This window comes from Crinia signifera, chromosome 3 (assembly GCF_055691185.1).
Source record: "Crinia signifera chromosome 3, ASM5569118v1, whole genome shotgun sequence".
In the NCBI taxonomy this organism is placed as follows: Eukaryota; Metazoa; Chordata; class Amphibia; order Anura; family Myobatrachidae; genus Crinia; species Crinia signifera.
Genome location: NC_139219.1, coordinates 280045150 through 280067576, shown reverse-complemented (window position 1 = coordinate 280067576; position 22427 = coordinate 280045150). Strand labels below are relative to the sequence as shown.

The following is a 22427-nucleotide window of genomic DNA, read 5'->3' as shown; positions in this document are numbered from 1 at the left end:
TGTAATGTCTGTGCGCACGCTCGTCAAGGTGTGTGCGTGCGCACACTCGTCAAGGTGTGTGCGCGCGCACGTGCGCACAGCTTAGAGGGAACACTGGGCATGACCCAGATGCTCTGTGAGCCTCTAGCCATGCCCCCAGCCCCCTGTCTGTGGGAATAGACGCTGTGTGCATGCGCACAGCGTTTATTCCCGCTGCTTAGCAGCCGACAGGGGGGACTCCCAACAGCCCCCCCTCACCGCGGGACACTGCCGGCCGCGGGAGGGACAGCGGGACAGGCCCTGATAATCGGGACTGTCCCGCTGAAATCGGGGCTGTTGGGAGGTATGGGGCTGCATTCTCCTCATGTTACTCTGCAGAAAAGCACCCACAGGTGCTGCTGCTCTCTCCATAGAAGGGGTGCAACTCATGACTGCTGTTTCCAAAGCTGGGGACCATGGAAATGACAGTTAGCCATTCCATGGCCCCAGCAACCATCCATGCACCTTCTCCCCTTCACTGTTCACTCCAAACTTGTGCTGAATCTGCTCCCTTCTAAAGCCCCGTACACACGGGGAGATATATTGCTCAGCAATATACGGCTAGCAATATATTGCTGAGCAAGATATTGCTCAGTGTCTCCTTTTCATCGAGCGACCAGAGATGGTCGCTGATGAAAAGGAACCTCTGCCCGGGGAGCTGCAGAGGTAATGAGCTGGTCGCAGGAGCAAGCTCCTGCGACGAGCGATTAGAATGGGGCTGAAAACGGGAGCGCGCACCCGGTGATTTATCGCCGGGGCACACTCCAATCACTGGCAATATGGTCACCAGCGACCATATTTCCAGCCCCTATCGCCCCCGTGTGTATGCACCTTAACTTACACTTCCTGTCTTTCCCCTCTGCAGGAGGCTTGCATGTGATCACTGCCTGATCTCCAAACTTCTCCCAATCAGTGCACAGGAAATAGCCCTAGCTATGCATGATAAAACTAAATGGTATTAACTCTTGCAGTACCAGGGTATTACACATACATACACATAGGGCATACCATACATGCACACAGGGCATACACACAGGCACACCATACATACCATATATACACACAGGGCATACATACAGCCATACCATACATAAACACAGGGCATACATGCACACACATACATACACACAGGAATACCATACTTACACAGGGCATATACACAGGCATACCATATATACACACAGGGAATACATACAGGCATACCATACATAAACCCAGGGCAAACAAGCACACATACCATACATACACAAAGAGCATACCCGCACGCACATATATACACACAAATGGCATACACATACCATACATGGACACAGGGCATACATGCACACATTTATTTATTTATTAACAGTTTCTTATATAGCGCACACATATTCCGCAGCGCTTTACAGAGAATAATTTGAACACTCACATCAGTCCCTGCCCCAGTGGAGCTTACAATCTATATTCCCTACCACATGTACACGCACACAGACATGCTAGGGTTAATTTTTTTGGGAGCCAATTAGCCTACAAGTATATTTTTGGATACACACAAATAGCATACAGTCAAACATACACACACATACCTCCCAACATGACCCTCTCCAGGAGGGACACAATGCTCTGTTTCTGGACTTTGCTCTTAATTTATAATTACCATCACCTCTGTTGACACACCTTTCTTCTCAATTAACCTGAGGGGGGGTCTGCTTGTGGGGCTTATTTGCCTCAAGGAGCCCATGCCCATACACGCTCCGTTGTGGGTGTACGTTTTAATAGTACACATCGCATCGCATGCCTTGTGCATGCGATGCAATGAAAAGCTAGTACAAAAAGTATGTGCAGCACATACTTTTTGTACTGTACGATGAGATGCGCATTTCAAAGTACAAAACGGAGCCGCCGCATCGCAGCGTGTATGGGCTCCTTTAATGCTGGTGTTTGTAAGAGTGTGGGTGTATTTTCTGTATGTGTGTATGTAGACTATGTGTGTCTATAGATTGTTTGTATTTATAAATATGCTCTGTGCATACCTCCCAACATGACCCTCTCCAGGAGGGACACATTGCTCTGCTCCCGGACTTCTCTCTTAATTTATGATTGTAATCACCTGTAATGAATCACCTTTCTTATTTGTTAACCTGTTCAATACAGGTGATGGCAATCATAAATTAAGAGGAAAGTCAAGCAGCAGAGTCGTTTGTCCCTCCTGGCATGGGTCATGTTGGCAGGTATGTTTATGATTTGAGTAGTACTACTGTAGTCAGTGTTGCCAACCCTGAAACGTAAAACAAGCAACTGTTGACCAAAAAACAAGCCCAACCTAATCCCAAAAAGCACAAAAACAAGCCCAACTTACATTTGATTATAGATATTTTACGTATTAGTTATACAATCTACATGTAATGTCTTTACAATGATATTTTATCAGCACAAAACTGGCTTTAAAAGAATACTATAACACTTCCTGCTTGGCCTCATTAATGATGAGGAGCAGGAAGGGACATCGACAAGATGTATTAACATCTTGTCTGCCTGGCGCTGACTCCTTCCCCATGGCTGGCTGTACTGGGCATGCACGAGATCTCGCTACTCACGTGAGATCCCAGCGCAGCCCGAAGCCAGCAGCAGGGACAGTGATGTCGCTGTTTTGGGTATAGGGCTTTGTCACCCTGCAGCTGTTGAAGCGGATAGCAACAGGGGGCGGAACAGTCAGCGCTGCGGACCGTTCATACATTTACCTTGCATATCGGCCTGTGCACACCAGCTCCTTCTTACATGGGGAGAAGCGGTATCAGTGCACATTGCACTATTACCCCATTCTTCCCCATAGCGTGCCTTCATACAACTGCCCCAATACATAGTTGCCGACCCTCCCGCATTTCGCGGGAGTATCCCGCTTTTTGATTCTTTCTCCCGGTCTCCCGGGAATCTACTGGATCCTCCCGGTTTTTAGGCAAAAAAATCAGTGACTGCCATGCGCAAGTCACAAAGCGCAGCTCCGCCGGTAACCTCTGTGCGCCGCGGCTGTCCTATTAAATGACAGCCGGGGGCCGGATGTGGTCACCATTATAGCGGCAAGCCGGCAGCAGCAGCACAGCATGGGGCAGCCGCGGGATCATCACCTGCGCACAAGCGAGCAGCAGAGGAGAGGAGGCTACAGGACTCAGGAGCAGCAGAGGGCAGGCCGGCAGCGCCGCAGATGACAGTAAGATAGCGGCTGGCTGCTTCGGCACTTCCCTCCTGCTTCTCTCCCACTGCTCCCCGCTGCGCTGTTTACAGAATTAGGCTGTATCCCAAACCCCGCCCCCCTCAATACAGACACCAACGCTGCCGCTTCTTCATAAAAATTGTTCCCCTCCCCACTGCCTTATAACATTTTTATGAAGCAGTAATGAGGGTGCAGGAGGAGAGGAACAATTATTTTTATAAAGCAGCAGCAGCAGCGTGGAGGGAGGGAGGGAGGAAACGAAGGATTCCAAGTTAAAAATAGCGCTAACTTTTTAAAGTACCATCTGAAATGTACTTTGGATAGCTCCGCCCATGGCCCCGCCCCATTTACATGCCGTAAATGGGGTGGGGCCATGGGCGGAGCTATGCAAATTACAATTGAGTGCTCCCACGCCCCCACTCTCCCGCAAAGACCAGCTAAGACGTCGGCAAGTATGCCCCAATATGAAATATTTTACTTTATTTTTTTCTCAAAAGAAACATTGTCCTTTGTACGCACTGAGAAATATTTACTATACATGGTGCGACAGGCGCTATACGTTTTGTAGTAGATCACATGTGTCTTGAATGCAATGCAATGAGATGCAATGCAATCTAGTGAGCACATACTTTTTTGTGCTGTGCAATGTGCGCGGGAGCGCACATCGCACCCGTTAAATTGTACCATGTGTGGACATCTTAAGAAAAGATAGAACAATCTTACTACAAGCATCATTGTTAAAATCAGATCAGCCCTACTGCATCCACACAAGCAGCAACATAGATAATGGGAGGAATTACCACTTCTATTAGCCTAGTTCTCACCTGTGTTTGTCCCTTATCTATGTGCTGAATAACTGAAGTACAGAGAAAAACAACACCAAGCCCAAAATAAAACAAGCCCAAAACAAGCTACTAAAAATATTATAAGCCCAAAAACAAGCAACAAGCAACCATCAAAAAAAAAATAAGCAACTCAGGAAAAAAACAAGCCCAAATCCGCTTGTTTCAAGCTGACTTGGCAACTATGACTGTAGTGTGTAGTTTTTTTTGGTTGTTGTTAATAAAGTTTAGCGGAGAAAGGAGCACGGTGACGTCACTCTCTCCATGCTGCTGTAGCTCGGCGGCTGGGGGAAGGGGCGGGCTCCAACGTGTCACGTGATTAATGGCGGAGCGCGGCTCAGCACGGCTGAGAGGAGAGAAAGACCGAGACAGGAACCGGAAGCGGGGAAATAGCATAGGAGAGCGCCGTAGTCAGCGGAATCGTTAACTGAAGTGGGCGTGTTCGGTTGAGGAGGTGACCGCGGGCTGTATGTATAGGGTACGTACGTGCACAAGGAATGACCGGGCCCATTTCCCCCTGCTCTGCTGTTTACATGCTTAGTAGCTCCCCGTGCTGCCGGTAGATTAGATTACACTGGCTCATTACCTTACACACCGGAGTTTGAGCAGGATGTGTATAAGAGAGGAGAGGCTTCCCAATGGCGGCTATATTTCAGGGCCCCAATAGACATCTATGTAGGGGGAAGCGGGTAAATTCAGGACACATTAAATATAATCACCGGGAGCAGCCTGGCGCAAGACCGTATTATCACTGCCCCGGTTTTTGGACTGTTCATCCTGTAATTGCTGGGAGTCATGTAAACTGGTATACAAGTCTGCAATAGTGGCTTGAAAATAATATTTTGCGCATACACAATATTCTCCACCTGCTTCAGCAAATGCACATTTGCTGAAAATAGTAATTGAAGGGTTTATCTGCTGTTTCCCTAGTATTTATTTATTGTCAGTTTCTTATACAGCGCAGCAGATTCCGTTGCGCTTTTCAATAGTAGACAGTGATAAACAAACTGGGTAAAAACAGACACACTTGGAGGTAGGAGGGCCCTGCTGCAATCTTAAGGCTCCCATACATTAGTCCGACTTGTCCTAGGGACAAGTCGGACTTGATTTCCCCTGCAGCTCCCCGGGAGGGGGACACACGATTAGGCACTTGATGTGCCAAATTTTGCATATGATAAAGCTCATGGATTTATCATATGCAGTCCCCGGGGAGCTGCAGAGGGAGAGCCGGGTGGGGGACGCTGGGGAGCAGCAGGGAACAGCTGGGCAGGGTGAGCTGACAAATAGTCAGCTGGCCGGGGACACTGTTGATCCAGGCATGGGGAGAGGCTGCCAGGGGCAGCTTACACATAGGCAGTGGGGGGACGCTGGTGAACCGGCGAGAGGAACAGCTCACGTGCTGGGCAGGACCAGGCAGACGCAGCTTCAAGGAAGAAAAAACCCAATACAAACGAATGGGGAGCCAGTGATTGGCTGAGAGCTCTCTCAGCCAATTGCTGATTGGCTGAGAGCTCTCTCAGCCAATTGCTGATTGGCTGAGAGCTCTCTCAGCCAATTGCTGATTGGCTGAGAGCTCTCTCAGCCAATTGCTGATTGGCTGAGAGCTCTCTCAGCCAATTGCTGATTGGCTGAGAGAGCTCTCTCAGCCAATTGCTGATTGGCTGAGAGAGCTCTCTCAGCCAATCACTGCCTCCCCATTCGTTTGTATTGAAGCTGCATCTGCCTGGTCCTCCTGCCCAGCAGTGAGCTGTTCCCCTCGCCGGTTCACCGGCGTCCCCCCGCCCGCTGTCTATAGTGTCAGCTGCCCCTGCCAGCCTCTCCCCATGCCCGGCGTCCCCCGCCTGCTGACTATTTGTCAGCTGACCTTCCCCGGCGTCCCCCGCCCGCTGACCCTGCCCGGAGACTGCACATAAGATTTAGGAAATCTTATGTGCAGCCGGTGCGACTGCCCAACTCCGATCCGATGCGCACGGGACCGCGCATCGGGTCGGAAAGGGTGTCAAAACATGCGATTTGGGACGATTTCACAGCCCGATTCATCCGAATCGGGTGAAATCGGGCCCAAATCGCATAATGTATGGGGGCCTTGACAATCTATAGGGATAATCTATAGTAAATGCAAATTGGCTGAAAATACCTGTTGCGCAAACATAACTCCGAACTCTATGTGCTCATTGTGACAAACCTTCTCTAATAAGGGTTCTCCATCTGCAGGTGTAATGTGGGGTACACACCAGGACGACCCGCTCACGATGCACATCATGTGCACCGTGAGCGGGTCTGATCCGATGGCGACCCGCACCCAGGAGTATTGTCGTTCTTCAGATCCTACCTGCAGCAGGTTGGATCTGAAGAACGACCGACCCGCGGGGCCGCGCATTGGATTGGAATCGGTCCACACCAGGACAGAAAAAGGATCGGTTGGAATTGGATCTAGATTGATGGGATTGGACCCATGTCGTCCTGGTGTGTACCCAGCATAAGTACTGGTCTGTTTAATTCCACCTCTTACCCCTTTTCACAAACCCCATGTGTATTCCAATTGGCTAAATATTTTTTTGTGCTGTTCTGTTTTTAAATACTAATAGTTGATATAGTGTTGGGCTTGGTTGTGGGTTAAATACTACATAGGTATTATTTTATTTATAAGGCGCCACAAGTGTTTTGCAGTGCCATACAAAAAAAGAGTACAGGGAGACCAAACTTAACATTACATTGAATAAATAGCAAAAATAGAGTACAGGTAAAGAGCGCCACATTACAGCTTAAATATAAGTAGTGAGGACTTAATCAACGTACTACTAGAGCAAGCCTGTCCAAACTGTGGCCCTCCAGCTGTTGTGAAACTACTACACATCCCAGCATGCCTTGCCAGTTTTGCGATTAGGGAATGTTAAAACTATGGCAAGGCATGCTGGAATGTGTAGTTTCACAACAGCTGGAGGGCCACAGTTTGGACATCCCTGTACTAGAGGCTTGTGGCCAGTGATGGAGATTAGTATGTGGGCAAGATGTTCACTGAGTGAGTATGGGAGAGCTGAGAGTGAGAGGCATGATCATACATGGGCTCATTTCAGGCAACTGGTAACTCACTGGTGCAAGAAGCAAAGTATAAAGGTGACTAAACGCTAGTGCTTTTTGGGCCCTTTAAATCCAATTCCAACGGATCGACCCGAGAAATCTGATTAAAAAAGTAACAAAAATCGCATGTTTTTGATATGCCGTCTGGTGCATAGTCCTGTGCGGATTGGAGCCTGAGGGCCGCATTATAGATATGTTGGATTGGGAAAGCCTGGCCGGCATCGCATATTATACATCATATGTAAAAAGGACGGCTACGCGAGCCACCTATTCTCCCTCTATGGGGGTCGTGGACCCCCACGAGGGAAAATAGCAGACGGTGTTTTGACAGTCGGGATCCCGACGTCGGGTAAATGCCTGTCGGGATCCTGTCCGGCACCCGTTTCAGATGAGGGGGTCGATCCTATTACACCTGAGGGGTGCGGATGATTCATGAGTTTGGCCCTGCAAAGGGTGCAAGTTAGGTTTTCCATTTTAAAATGGCACCTGAACGACAACTCACAGCCCTTTGGGTGTAATAGGATGGACCCCAATGTTTGATAAACTGAGCGACTTACTGTTTCTTTTTATTGTATTATGTCTAGCAAATGTTTGTGCATAGAATGTTATGTGTGCTAAATCCTTTTACACACTATGGCACTGAAAGCTATTCATATATATTTCTTTTTAATAAGAAATACACATCGGAAACTTTATTAATACCCCCTTCAGACAGAAAAGTCTGAAAATCCTGGCAAATACACGGCATTTCAAATGCCGTGTCATTTTGCCGGGTGCAGCCTGACCCCCCTTCACACAGAAGAACAAATTAACGGGTTGAAAATTTCTACCCGGTAATTTGCTGAATACCACGGGTATTTCTTCTGTGAAAGGGTCAACACAGGTCATAAATCCAGTGTCCTTGACCATGGTCAATTCCAGAGTCGGAGACACGGGATTTCCAACATGGGTGTGCCCTTTCACACAGAAAAAGGACCAGTGTATTTAATGAAATTCCCGGGTGGAACTGCTTAACCCGGGTATTTCATTTTCTGTGTGAAAGGGGTATAAGATTCAGATAAAGATCTGTTTTTTTTTTTTTTTTTTTTTTTTTTTTTTACATTGCTAGTAAGTTGCACTGTTTCATGTTTGGAGGCTTTAATTCTCCTCTTAGGTGTATTTCTGTTCAAGCTTGCCACAGTGGGCATTAGACTTTTATGTAATGCTGCTCCTCACCTATGTGGGGGGATATTAAGGCCCTTCTGCGCATGATGGAGCAATTTAGATCTGTCACAATGCATTCTGACTGGGTGTGACATCATGTAAAAAAAAAAAAAAAAACTAGTTTCCAGTAAATCAAAATTACATATTATACCAGTAATGTCAGCACCAGCAGCTGAGTGGGCCCCAACAGGGAAACACTTAAATTGCTCTGTCGTGCACCATCTATTGCCTGACAGTACACACTGTGTATGCATGCATGCATGAATACACCACCAATGGCTGAGGGTGGAAGTGGGACAGTTGTAGGCCTTCGTTATTCTGCCGGGAGGGTGTTAAGCTCGGTACACACTTGGCTATCCCCGGCTCCACCGGTACTGTTAACTATATCGGGAGAATGATCTAGTTCATACACAGTGACTTGAATGTCATGCATGATATCAGTCAGTGATGTCACCTGCCTTCCCGCTCTGTGCAGGGATAAATATACTAAGATGGGCGTTCATTTGAAGATGGGATGTTGCCCATAGAAACCAATCAAATTCTATTTCCTAGAATGTGCTAAATAAGTAGAATCTGATTGGTTGCTATGTACAACATCTCTTCAATAGGACTCCCATCTTATTATATTTATCCCGCAGTCTCAGATTGAGCTGCATGCATAGACAGGGATGGTTGTTAGCTATTCGCAGGAGCGCGCATCGTTAATTATAGTGGATACATACTGAGTGCTTTATTTACACTATATTTCGTTACAACATTGTAACGTTAACAACATATCGGCCAGCATGTTTAGGAGGGGAGGGGGGTGTGTTGCTGATACCACATCTATCTATCTATCATCTATATCTAGAAAAAAAGAATGGTTGTATGTAAATATCTTCCACAGCTCTCAAGGAAAAGGTGCCAAATCTTACACAGTTATGTAGTTTAAAAAATGTACGCTATTCGATTACATAGTCACAGACCTGGAAATATTGCAAACAATTTTTGGTTATAAACAATTGTTTGACTGCCGGAAGGAAATCTGAGCTTTGTATATTTTATACTAGTTGACCGACTAAGCGTTGCCGGGGAAAACCCTGGGGTTTTTTTTAATTCCCAAAATTGCTGTCAAATTTCGTCCTATGCTGTGCTAAAGGCCCAAAATTGTAATTTGTTAAAACCTCCACCATAATGTTATTGTGTGTACACATGGTGAGAGGGTGTGGTATAGGGCTCCGACAGTCGGGATCCTGACAGTCATCAGCCCGACATCGGGATCCCGACTGGCCGGACTCAGACAGCATGGCGAACGCAACAAAGCCCCTTGTGGGCACGGTGGCGCGCTACGCTCGCCACATATTCTATTCTCCCTCTATGGGGGTCGTGGACCCCCACAAGGAAGAATAGCCAGTGGCCGTCGGGAACCCGTCTGTTGGTGTTCTGACTGTCGGGATCCCGACTGACGGGACCGCATCTAGCACCCCGGTGAGATTCCTTTGCTATTCGACTTAAGGTGCCCACAGACGCATCAATTATCAAATGCGTTTTGTACTTTTTAAGTACAAATTGCATCTTATGTACAATTATTGGATGGTGTTTATGGGCTTGTGCGATGCGATGCGCGTTCCCGGGAGCCCGATATTGTATGTCTAAAAAAGTTCGTGCTGCACGTACTTTTTAGACTACATCTGTAAATTAACATTACAAACATGCAGCAGATGAGCGGCTTTGCATAGCTCTGTACTATGCAAAGCCTTCCGCCCACTCTGTTGGCGCCAGGCAGGGGGAAAGCCGCTCAGTGTGTGTGCACTGAGCGGCTTTCCCCCCAGTGATGATAGCGATCATCGCTGTCCATAACCCTCTCCTTTTTAGAATGTAAGCTCTCACGAGCAGGTCCCTCTCTCCTCGTGTGCCTTTCTTAGAATATATAAACCTCTGCCACCCTGATTGCTTCAGTGTCATGTCCCCTGATGCAAGTATCTGTATTAACCATGTACTGCACACACTCCCAGCACTAGTATTCCTGCCATTTTGCAAGTGTATTGTGTGAAATAATTTGTGTTTTTTAGGTTTTTAGGTTAAATTTTGTGGTGAGGGACAGTATTTGCTTCTGTTTGTCCACGTAAATTATGATTGGAAGCCACAAGCACTGGTTTTGCATATATAACCATAAATAATTTGGAGTTAGACCACCAACTCCGGGAACCCCATGGTGCTTAGGCACACCCTTAAAGCTTTACTTTCACTGCTAATAGCAGCAGTAAAAGGTTACTTCTGGTTTCTGTCTTATGCTGGGTACACACTCGATTATATATTAATTACCGATATGGAGTATTTCCGTCTCGTTAGAGGGCATTACTGAACTAGATCGGTCCGTTTGTATGCAATATATCATGGCACCTCCGATATAGTGAACAATATCAGCATTTTCTGGGATCTCATAGGGCAGGCATGGCCAAACTATGGCCCTGCAGCTGTTAGAAAGCTACACATCCCAGCATGCCTTGCCATAGTTTTAGCATTCCCTAATAGCAAAACTGTGGCAAGGCATGATGGGAATTGTAGTTTCCCAACAGCTGGAGGCCCATAGTTTGGCCATGCCTGTCCTAGGGTATAACCAAAATTAGTGTTACTGTGTATATTTGCCTTTATATCATGTGTGTACTGCTTGAGCTAGTGAAGGCAGAGTGCCCTAAATGGGTCATTTTGTGGCTCCCCAGAAGCTCTTTCCATAGGACAGAGAATGATTAAAGCCATTTGAGACAAGCGTTTTGTGCAGTCTGAAAGCATCCACTTGCACTAGTTTAGCTAGTAGACTTGAACACGAGTTTAACGTGAGTCGAAGTACAGTGTGAACAGGTAATCCAGGTTCCAGATCTGGAACCTATCCGCAGCTTATGAAGTCTCCGAGCTTGGTATGTGTCTGCTGTGACTTTGATTCGGCAATAGGCAGAGTTGTATCGCCATTCTGAAATTGGTCACCCCTGGGTTGGACCAGTGTACAAAATCCTGAGCATGACCAAGCCCTGTGATGTATATGTTATATGTGGAAACTACGGCGTACGCGTTACGAATGTGACACTAGATAGCCCCCTTTTTATATTTTTTTTTCACCCCCCCCCGAGATGTAGTTCATAAGTGAGGTGGAGATCAGTGAGGACAAATTAGGGCAAAATTTTAGATGTGATGTCATACTTTTTATTTTTATTATTTGCTCTATATATTTATTGTTCTATCTATACTTTTTTTTGGTTTCCTAACAATACTATGTAACCTTTATTTCCTGCACCTGATTCTAATATATAGCCAGTAAAATCCATACTACCGATCATTTATTTAGTAAAGATTTCGGGTGAGATTTAATAGGATGAGAGTCAGAAAGTGAGAGATTTGGGAAGAAATCTCCAGGTTTTTTTTTTTTAAAGTGGCAATCATTTACACGGCAAAATCAAACTGCTTTTGCCGTGTAAATGATTGCCGCTTTAAAAAACCCTGGAGATTTCTTCCCAAATCTCTCACTTTCTGAATCTCTGATCCTATTAAATCTCACCCTTCATCTCTTCTGTTCACCCTCCCCCCTTGTAGTTAGTTAGATGTAGCTACATACCATACATACATACCATACATACATACATACATACATACATACATACATACATACATACATACATACGGAGATCTCATCCAGTTACATTTGCTGCTTCTCATGGAACCATTTATATACATTTTCTGACAACTAAAATCAAAAGTTGTATACATTAAACAAAATATCTATGAATAGATGTTGCATTTAAAATATTGTGTATTGTTACATTATTTTGTGGGGTGTGATAGAGGGTAGTTTTGATCATGTTTTAAGTAGGAAAGCCTGTTGCTAAGGGCCTTATTCTAGTTCACTCTTTCTGACAAAATCCTTCTTAGATGGACAAAACCATGTGCACTGCAGGTGGGCAGATATAACATGTGCAGAGAGAATTATGCCCCTTTTCCACTGCAGCTAAAAAAACGGTAATTTGCCGATTTTCAGTGCAATTTACCGTTTAAGGCTGCAGTGGGAAAGTGCCAGAGTTGAAATACCATTTAAAGCTAAATGGTATTTCAACCCGTTTTTAAAGCAGAGTCCTACACGTTAAAATAACATTTAAGAGGCAGTGGGAATGCCTCCAGGCAGTCCCAGTGCCTGATGAGACATAGTAGTTCTCACTTTGTGCATGTTTAATGAGTGCATGCATAATAAAGAGACGCTCATTACATATGCACATATGTAATGAGTGGCTCATTAGTATGCACGTGCATTAATTACATATGCGCAAAGTGAGAACTATTAGTTCTCATCAGGCACTGGGACTGCCTGTACCCCGCATGGACCCTACATGGATCCCCGCTGCCTCCCCACTGCCCTGCATCCCCGTGCAGGTAAGTTCAAGGGGAGGGGAGGTGGGGGCACAGGGCAGGTACGGGGGGTTAGGCACTCTTTACACTTGGGGTGGGGAGGGATTAGGCACTCTTTACACTGGGGGGGGGCGGGGTTAGGCACTCTACATTTTACACGGTTCACTGCAATGGGAATGGTACTTGAATGGTAATCTGCTGCAGTGGGAATGCTAATACCATTTTAAATACCATTTAAGATTACCAGTACTTTAAACTGGTCTGCAGTGGGAAAGCAGCATTAGATTTGGGTGAATTATTTTGTTTCTGTGCAGGGTAAATACTGGCTGCTTTATTTTTACACTGCAATATAGATCTCACTTTGAATTAAAACCCCACCCAAATCTAATTCTCTCTGCACAAGTTACATCTGCCCCCTGCAGTGCACATGGGGGGTTATTCTAGTCCATTCTTTCTGACAAAATCCTTCTTAGATGGACAAAACCATGTGCACTGCGGGTGGGGCAGATGTAACTTGTGCAGAGATAATTAGATTTGGGTGGGGTTTTTCTTCAAAGTGAGATCTATATTGCAGTGTAAAATCATGCAGTCAGTATTTTCCCTGCACAGAAACAAAATAACTCACCCAAATCTAATTCTCTCTGCACATGTTACATCTGCCCCCCTGCAGTGCACATGGTTTTGTCCATCTAGGAAGGATTTTGTCAGAAAGAATGAACTAGAATAAACCCCATGGTTTTGTCCATCTAAGAAGGATTTTGTCAGAAAGAGTGAACTAGAATAAACCCCTAAGTGAGCACCAGGTTTTGCAGTTTTTTTTTTTTGAGTCATTTAAAAATGCATGGAAACCCTACCATTCCCTTCCAGGCACACATGCACTATTGCTAATCGTTCTGTCCTTATTTAATGAAAACCCTGCTTCATTTGAATGGATGTGTCCCTATTCTAGACTATTGTAGAAAATGTATCAATGTTATCTTTTGCAAGACTCATGAATGTTTGTGTGACAGCTCTGTTTGTTTCAAATCTAGGGACTACAGTTAAATTGCCCTTAGCCAAATTGGGCACATTGTTTTCTAAATCCATTTATTACAAGTTATTTATATAGCTCACATGTTCCACCATGCTTTTTACAGAGAATATTTGCTCATTTTTAATCTGTCCCTACCACAATGGAGCTTAATCTGTTTGCTAGAGTTAGTTTGCTTGTAGCCAATTATCCTACCAGTATATTTTTGGTTTATGGCAGGATCCGATCCTAGATAAATGGGGACGGATGGTTCCTGTGGCAAAATAATTACAGACTCCCAGCTATGTAACCAATGGCAGGACAGTTCTCAAAAGCTTCAGCAGAAATGTCAGAGGCAGCTTGGCACTTGATAAAAATGTAATGTTCCCGCTAGCATCGCCCTGCTAAAACAGCCTGGTGCCTGCCCCGAAAGTTTGCATGGGGAAGCGCAGCGCCGCCTTAGACAACGATTCCCGGCGCTTCCCCGGCAGCACTGCAACTTCGGCGGGGCCGGGCCCACCCCCTTTAATAATAATAATAATGGCGGCGGCCGGGCCCGGTCCGCCCCCCTTGCGCTTCCACCTTGCAGCGGCGCCCTGCCTGCCCACATTTCTAGAAGGAACACTAAAAATGGATTAACAGTTTCAAAGCTGTCCATTGCAAAACAAACTTTAGTTCTAGATGATAACCTAAGAAATAAAACATAGAGGAGGCCAGAGTAACAGAAGCTAGTATTCCTAGTCAGGTATAAACAGTGGTTCTCCATTCCAAATGCACAGCGAGCTTTAATATGTATTATTTTGGTGGAGACCATTTTTCTAGAGGTGATTCTTTCATGCTACATTCCAAACTAAAATAGTTTGTCGCCTGTTTCCAGGCTGTATTGGCATTCTAGAACTCTCTGGAATCATGCCCATGACCTTGACTGGAATCCTATGCACCTACGGAGGAAAGCATTGACCGATATTTGCTATAGTGAGCTTTATACTGATACCAATATGGAAAGTTGATAACCATGGTTTGTGTCTATCTGAATACACAACCTGGCCTAAAAAGCCCCAAACTCCTTGAAACCCTCACCAATTTTAGACTTTAACGCAATTCCTGCTCAAGAACCGGTTGACAACTCTATTGCCACAGCTGGACTGACATAAATTGGTGTGGTATAGGGTTCAGACAGTCGGGATCCTGACATTAGCCCGACGTCGGGATCCCGACTGGCCGGACTCAGACAGCATGGGGAGTGCAATAAAGCCCCTTGCGGGTTCGCTGCGCTCGCCATGCTGCAAGCACGGTGGCTCACCACCTATTCTATTCTCCCTCTATGGTGGTCGTGGACCCCCATGAGGGAGACTAGCCGGTGGCCGTCGGGAACCCGTCTGTCGGTGTTTTAACAGTCGGGATCCCGTCCGGCACCCGACATAAACACAGCAATAAATGATTCCCTCAGACAGACATGCCCATTTAAACATGGAGCTCAAACCATGGATACTGAACACCTTATTAATTGTGAAAGAACGTGCGCGAGTTAAACATTAACCATAAACTCCGCCTACACCTGAATAGACAAATGAAAAAACGCACAAAGCAGGTAAATAAGCTTAGTGTTAGTATAGTATACTGATTGCACCCCCCGCCACATCAATTTCAACAAAGGCGGACCTTTAGAATCCCTGAATTAAGAGGGACCCTAATATAACTGTGTGTGGATTCCTTATCCACTCTCCTGATTCCCTCAGTCTTTGAAATAAGCTTAGTGCAAAGGAAAAGCCTAAAGGTACATACACACTAGGCGATTATGCCATGTTGGGGGGAAAGCCACTCAGTGAATACACACATTCCCCATGCCCGGTGCCGTCAGCGGAGGGGAGGACAGCTTTGCATAGTACAGCGCTATTCAAAGCCGATCATCTGCTCTGTATATATCTGTATAGTACACTGCATTCTAGAGAAATGTTTGATAGAAGATACAGTATGCAGCCTCAGAAACCTTTAACTGCTGATTGGCTTTTCTCCTTGCTCTTATTATTTATTAAAGAACTGCAATAATAGGCATAACACTGTTCTTGCTGGGCACATGGCCTCATTACCTTTATATGTCTACAATACTACCCAGACAGGATACATGTCATGAGCTATTTACTGTAATGCTGGTTATGGGAAAATGCGTTGCCAGAGATGTAGGCTAGTGCAGTGTTTATTAATGCCCAGGCTATTGCAATTTGTATCCTTGTGAATAGCAGAATTTATTTTTGCGCATTGGTAAATATACCTTTTAACCATTGTAAGATAAGCTTTACCATTCCAATGACTTTGTGATTCGTAAGGGTGGATTGAATTGTTTTGGGAGAGCTCATAGTTGCATTGAGTGCCACTTTGGATGAGGAGATATGCAGTTGCTTGTCCCATCGTTGGGCAATTATTGTGTTGTGTGTGTGTGTCTGGAGCGCAAAAGTTCAGCTGTACAAAGGGGCTAAACTCAACTAAAGTATTAAGCACATTTCTGCTCGCCTTCTGTATGCGTGCTTGCTCTGTTATCCACAGGTGGCTGACAAAGCAATTGAATTCCCCCTAAATTTGTCAGAATAATAGTGTTTCTTACGCAAATATATGCTAAAAATTAAGTTTGGCTGCTTGTCACTCGTGGCTTTCTGCATAAGTAGCTTTTGTAAATTGGAACACAAATATAAATTAGAATACGTTTTATTTAATATTTCCCCTGTCTTTATGCAAAATGGCCCTGCTTCTTTTATTGAATTCAATTATATTGCAAGTGCTTTTGGGTTGACAAGGAAACTGGTGACATTACTGTAAAACTTCATTCTGAGATTTTAAACCATTTTTAAAACTCCAGGGGAAAATTTACTGAAGTGTAGGTTTATGGAAGTGTAGTTATAGCTCATAACAACCAATCAGTTTTTACTTATTTATCTAGCGCCTTATAGAAGATATAGGGGCATATGTATTAAGCCTTAACAAGATATAAATGCAAGACTGCTCAAGAGAGAGAAACGTCCAGCCAATCACCTCCTGACTGCCATGTTACAGGCTGTGTTTGAAAAAAGTCAGTAAGGAGCTGATTGGCTGGACATTTATCTCTTGATCACCCTTGCATTTATCTCCTGTTAAGGCTTAATACATCTGCCCCAGTGTCTCTAATTCTATAAACCTACGCTTCAGTAAATATACCCCTAGGAGCCAAGCTGTCGTCCCCATCCAAAATTAAGGAAAATGTATTTAGATCATTACACATAGCACTTGATGCTTGGCCACATGTTCGTGCCCACAAGTTATATAACACATTATGGCCCCACATGCTCATACTAACACACAAAGTGGTATGGTATCATTTATCAAACATACAAAATAATCTGGGAGCTTTTGAGCTAAAATCTCTCCCTAACCCAAATCGGATTTTATCTAATGCCCCTTTCCCACTGCAGGCTTTACACGGTAAAATGCGTTTTTTTTAGCCTTTTTAAACGGCTAGAGCTGCAGTGGGAAAGCTCCAGGTTGCTTTACACAGGTAACAAATACCGGTATTTGTTAACCGGGTAAAAAGCAGTGTTTTTACCGTGTAAGAGCCGTTTTTTCGGCAGTGGGAAAGGGGTAGCCCTTTACCCGTTAAAAAAAAAAAACGGCATGGGGTCCCCCCCCCCCACTGCCGTAACCAGCACCAGGCTGAAGGAGCCGGGGCTGGTATTAAAAAAATCAGGAAACCCGACAAATAGGGGTTCCCTGATTTTTTTACAACCAGCTCCAGGTCCGGGGCTGGTTCCCGAAATACGGGGGACAAAATGACTAGGGGCCCCCCGTATTTTAAGAACCAGCCCCAGGCACAACCAGCCAGCAGGGTAATGCCACAGCCGGGGGACACTTATTATATAAGTTCCTGCGGCCAAAGCATTAACCCTACCGACCAGTCAGCCTGGCCAGGGGTCCTGGGGAAGTGGGGACCCCCCCAATGAAGGGGTCCCCCCCCTCCAGGACTTACCTGACCAGGCTGAAGCCTGGTACTGTCCCCGATGCCCCTGGGCGGTGGGCATCGGGCTGATGGAATGGTGTAAAAAAATAGAATAAAAACTATTGTCTTTTGCTGTGGAACTATGGGTCCCAGCAAGCCTCCCCCGCAGGCTGGGACTTGGAGAACCACAAGTCCCAGCCTGCGGGGCATTAAAGGGCCCGCTGGCACTTGTAGTTCCACAGTAAAAGAAAGAGTTAAATAAACACACTGACACACGTGAAAAATAAAAGTTTAATACATACATACAAACACACTGATACTTACCTATCTTGAGCCCTTAGGTAGCCTTCAGTCGGTGTCGGCATCCTCCTCCGGTGTCGGTGTCCGGTTCCGACGCAATCCATAGGTGCAGCTGTGGAAGGAAACTATACTTACAAGTGTCCTCCGGCGAAGATCACGTCCTCTTCTGTCCATGTAGCATCCCCGGGACTTGGCAAAATAACAAACTGGCTTGACGCGAAACCCACGGACTGTGAGCAGGAGCCGCACGGTGTTTGTTTACATCGTGCGGCTCTGCCCCCGAATGCCGCTATTGGCCGCCTTGCGGCCAATCAGGAGCCGCTAGGCCGCAAGGCGGCCAATAGCGGCATTCGGGGGCAGAGCCGCACGATGTAAAAAAACACCGTGTGGCTACTGCTCACAGTCCGTGGGTTTCGCGTTAAGCCGATTTGTTATTTTGCCAAGTCCCGGGGATGCTACATGGACAGAAGAGGACGTGATCTTCGTCAGAAAGTCAGTAAAGTGTGGGAGATTCCCTCTCCCTCAAACTTATTAGCCTTTGATAGCCTGAAACTCAGGTTTCACAAATCCGCACTATAGCATGTATCTTACCCGCAAATACTGGCCAGGGCCTTTTTTTTTTTTTAAGAACAGGGGTGTGCCTTGGGATGCAGTGTGGATTGGTTATGCAGCAAGTGGCAGGATGGGCATTAGCTCCCGGTTGGGTGTTAGTGCAGCGTGGGCAGTGGAGGGGACAGCAGAATGGTGGGATCCCTGTGGCACTGGGGGGAGGGGGAGCATGGAGCGGCCGACACGCAGGGGGTCACAGGGGTTTGCCTGTTGGAGGCTTAATCGCTAGTGAGATCACTTTAGCAATGGGGATTTAATTGCCATATAAGACAGCCCTGCACTGGACTTTGCACTTAATCTACGACATGTTTTTTTATAGTATCCTCTATGTACCAGCTCCTCCAATTAATCTGCACTATTACATGGAGCCTATAGGGGGAATTCAAGTAGGTGTTCAAAAGGCATTAAACTCAACTTTTTGCCTAGAAATTTGCAGTTTGCTTTCATGTCTGCGTGTGAATTCTGTTCAAGCAGAAACTGGGAAAATCTCATGAAAAAGTGCGGAGACCTTCCTAGGCCTTCCACAGGATGTTGGAGTGTTTCTGTGGGAATTTGTTCTCATTAATTCTTCTAGATCATTTATGCCAGGGGTGGCCAACCCATGGCTCTCAAGCTGCATGCGGCTCTCCCCCGTTAAAGTGAGGCTCTTGCTCTGGCAGGTAGATCACGGTCAAGTGTCCTAATGTGCCATGTAAATAGCTGCTGAAGCCTCTGAGTCTTCAGTGCCCCCAGGGATGCAGTGCGCGGATGCAGGGGGACGTGATGTCATCACGAGTGAGGAGCCACGGCGCCAGGCACAGGGGTGTCACTGGTGTGGAACAGGCACATTGAAACCTCCACGCCCTTATCCCTCACAGCTCTGCTATTGCATCATATGGTGCTGCTTTCTGTATGCCACATGCTGTGTCCATCATGCTGCTTCCGACATACAGAAAGCCCCACTAAGAGACCTGCGGCACTGAGAGTAACTGACCCTGGTAGGGGAGTGACGGGATGCCTCATCAGTGGCACTGCCACTCTTTACATATGATTCTGGGATTTTTGATGCCATAAACCTGTAACTGCTTCATGTACTGGCTGTCACTTGAACCTTGTGCAGCTCACCCTGTCTGCCTGGCCTGTTCTGTCCTTTACCCCAGTGTGTCTACCTCTACCTCCAAGCAAAATAGCACCCCCCTCCCTACCCACATCACTCCCTGCCCTTACTCATATTTACCCTCAATTATACAAACTTCTCCCTGCCTACACACCAACTGTTGCTTGCCTTTATCCTCCTCTACCCTAACTACCCAAGGGGTCCAAATAGACCAGGCCCCTTTTTTCGGCGCCCGCATGTTGTTGGCTCTTTAGCTTGACTACAGATATTTTTCGGCTCTTCACCTCTGACCGGTTGGCCACCCCTGATTTATGCAGTCCGGTACTGATGTTGGACAAGAAGGCCTGGCCTGCAATCTCCATTCCAGTTTGTCCCAAAGGAGCTTGATTGGGTTGAGGTCAGGGCACTCTGTGGGCCAGTCAAGTTCCACACTAAACACCTGAAACAATGTCTTCATAGCACTGGGGCACAGTCATGTTGGAATAGAAATGTACCTTTCCCCAAATTATTGCCACAACGTTGAAAGCATAGCAGTGTTCAAAATGTCTTTGCATGCCAAAGCATTAACATTTCTTTTCACTGGTGATCAGGGGCCTAGCCCATACCATTATCCCTCCTCCACCAAACTTCACAGTTGGCATAATGCAGTTAGGTAAACAACATTCTCCCAGTACAGGTCTGGTTTGCATATCAGTGCTGATATACAGACCAAACTGTGCTAGAAGCACTACAGCAGACAGTGACACCCCAGGCAGGGAAGAGGAACTGCATGGTTTTTCAAAGATAGTGGGTGCTAGAATGAACACTATAGAACACGTTTCCACAGTCTAGTGTATGTGCTTCACACCACTCTAATGGGGCCTACACCCGTAATGGGGGCATTTTCTAAGCAATCTCACTAGATGTGTACGGGCCATATCAATAGTGATGCACGTTCCCAGTTAATATCCAGCATGTTGTATATTAATTGATCTAAGGCTAGTGTTCTCAGTGGCGAGCAAAGCTCCTAACTTATCGCTCGGCATGCAATGCTGACATATCGCTGTGTGCAGAGCGATCTTGCTGAGCCACCTTCGCACATCTCCCATGTGTAGGCCCCTTATCCGACGCTTGGCATTGGACTGACGTGAGGCTTGAATGCAGCTGCTCAGCCTTGGATACCCATTCCATTAAGCTCACAACCACACGGTTTTCTCCAGCATCATTAGTGCAAATGTAATTTCTGAACTCTTCAGCTATGGAATCAGTAGATCGATGGTGGCTTACGCATCATGCACTTTCCGTTGACTCAAGTCTAATTTTAGGTGGGTTTTTTTCGCTTCTATGCTGAGTTGCTCCTGTAAATGCTTCCACTTTCTAATAATATCACTAATATCTAGGGTGAAACTTCACAAACCATCTTATTGCAAAGGTGGCATCTTATTACAGTGAAGTCACTGAGCTCCTCAGACCACCCCATTTTGTGTCACGAATGTCAGCAAATGGCGACTACATGGCGAGGTGCAACTGGTCTGATTTGAAAAAGCTAAACGAATCCAGGTGTAGTGGGAAACTATTCTTTGTTGTGGGGACTACATTGTGTCATGCCTGCCTGAGCGTGTGTATTTGTGTGTTATGCTAGTGATGACTCTGCAAGTTTTCTCTGGCACTTTTGTGGAGTGTGAGAGAACATTGTACGCCGGCTTACATTATGTGCTTTTCTGGAACAGCACATTGTATCGGTGCTGCAGTATTTAATTCCCATGTACGGCTACTGTAATGCTCTTTATGATTTGGGTGTTTAAAAAGCAATTGGAAAACCTCGTTCTTCATCCTCTATAATGTAGCATGCTGAATAGTGAAATGAATGTAGATGAAATGGTGAATTTGTAAGAGGCATTTGCTTACTCCATTAACACTAGCATTTCCGTGGCAGGCTTTAAGAACATTTTGGTTAAACACATGATTGCAGTGCCCAGATGTGTGAGCCTCAGAATATTCTTACATTATTTATGTGTTTACATTACCTCCAGCGCTGATGGTGTCATGTTGGCTTTGAGAACAGCATTTTCGTTACGCCCGAAAAATCAGCTTGTAACCGGATTGATGCAGGAAAGACTGTTCAGTATCAAATGGTGCAATGGCCATATGAGTGATAATTATTGGGCACCCATTTATTGTTTTCCCCAAAAGCACTGGGCTTAGTTATGTATAGCTGTTAAACCACAGAGTTGGCTGGTTTAATCCAAATTATGTATGTATTGATGTGTATAGTACAGCGTATACCGGCACTCCAAGAAACTTATCACAACTGCCCGGGTGCTGCACTCACGGAAGCAACATAGATACAGAGGAGTGCCACTGCTCCTGTCTGTCTGTCTTTAAAAAAAAAAAAAAGTATCACAGGGAATCACATTCTTTTTGCTAGTGGTCTTCAACTAAGTAAGCTGAACCAATGCAGTAAATCTCACACACAACAAATATATAGGGGGTTATGCAATCTGGGATCACGGCTGTCGATCCCCGCCGACAGCCGTGATCCCTGCCCGTTTTCGGTTTGATCGACAATTCACGGCCGTTATTGGCAGAACTGAGCCCTTCTAATGTCTGGCCCATTTTGCCGTGATCCCACATCAGTGCTGTCGCTAAAGACAGCATTGAATAGGGAGTTGCCACTATTTCCCATGTCGGAAATAGCGGTGGCACATTGCATAGGGAGGTGAATCAGAAAAGAGGTGGGAAATCAAGCTTCTCTCCCAACT

The 22427-nt window shown here is 45.9% G+C and overlaps 1 protein-coding gene across 2 annotated transcripts in view; it reads left to right on the top strand.

Annotated features, from left to right (window-relative positions):
- Positions 1–4309: 4309 nt before the first annotated feature.
- Positions 4310–22427, top strand: part of WDR33 (WD repeat domain 33) — a 91034-nt gene continuing 72916 nt past the window's right edge. For both annotated transcript variants that reach the window (XM_083178239.1, XM_083178238.1), the window contains exon 1: positions 4310–4528. The gene's annotated coding sequence lies outside the window, so the exon portion shown is untranslated. The remainder of the gene's footprint in view (positions 4529–22427) is intronic.